The sequence below is a fragment of the Fragaria vesca genome, linkage group LG2 (assembly GCF_000184155.1).
Source record: "Fragaria vesca subsp. vesca linkage group LG2, FraVesHawaii_1.0, whole genome shotgun sequence".
In the NCBI taxonomy this organism is placed as follows: domain Eukaryota; kingdom Viridiplantae; phylum Streptophyta; class Magnoliopsida; order Rosales; family Rosaceae; genus Fragaria; species Fragaria vesca.
The window spans coordinates 30,535,251-30,536,170 of record NC_020492.1 but is presented as its reverse complement, the minus strand read 5'-3'; positions in this window follow the sequence as shown (position 1 = coordinate 30,536,170).

Here is a 920-nt window from a genome sequence, read left to right as displayed (position 1 = left end):
GGGTATGCTACTGACATCCTCGCTGCTGACGGGAATATCCGCCGCACTGCAGGTTGTGTTTGGTGGGAGAGCGTATCTTTCCGAAATGAAGAACACCATTCCGACTTAAAAGGAGAATTGTTCAGGAACTGGGACCAGAGGAGTGTCAATGATCCCGTGTTCCCCTTCGAGCATCGCGAAAGCGTCTGCTTCGCTGCTAAACCCTTCATCAGCATCCCATCCTGAGACCTCTATCATATTACAGGTGAATGATTCTGCCTGCTCTTCGTCCCGGTCTTCTTCTAGGTCAAGTCGAGGTTCTGAATGTGCCTCGTCGTCTTCTGAATTCTCGCGGAAACGCTGGGCCATTTGTTGGGCGAGGTTAGGACTGGGGGGCGCCTGTGCGGCTATTGGTGGCTCTTGAACCTCGGGTTGCCACGGACGCCATATTGACTTGGTTGAAGGCTGATGGTCCTTGGCCGGTTGTTTGTCTGTTGGCAGAGGAGCCTTATCGTTGTCGTCTTTTTTCAACCGTTGTAGGGCGGATACTCTGGGAACCATCTGAGTCTCGGGTTCCGGGGTAAACCGTGCCCGAGGCTACTGTGGTGGTGGTGAGTCCCTTCTGATATTGGCCTCCGGATTTTGACGTTCCCGTTGCCGTGAGGGCTGAGACGGTTCGCGTTTGGACTCTGGGTCCGGGGTTGTGAACAGCTTACGCCTGGGACCAGTAGGCGGAGTCTTTCTCCGCTCGGGCTCCGGTGGCGGCCTGTGCCTGGAAGGCTGTTGATCCCTCCTCTTTTCAGGCTCTGGTGACGGTTTGGGCCTAGCAGGCTGTGGATCCCTTCTTCTTTCAGGTTCTGCTGATGGCCTGCGCCTGGAAGGCTGTGGATCCCTTCTTCTTTCAGGTTCTGGTGATGGCCTGCGCTTGGAAGGCGGTGGAT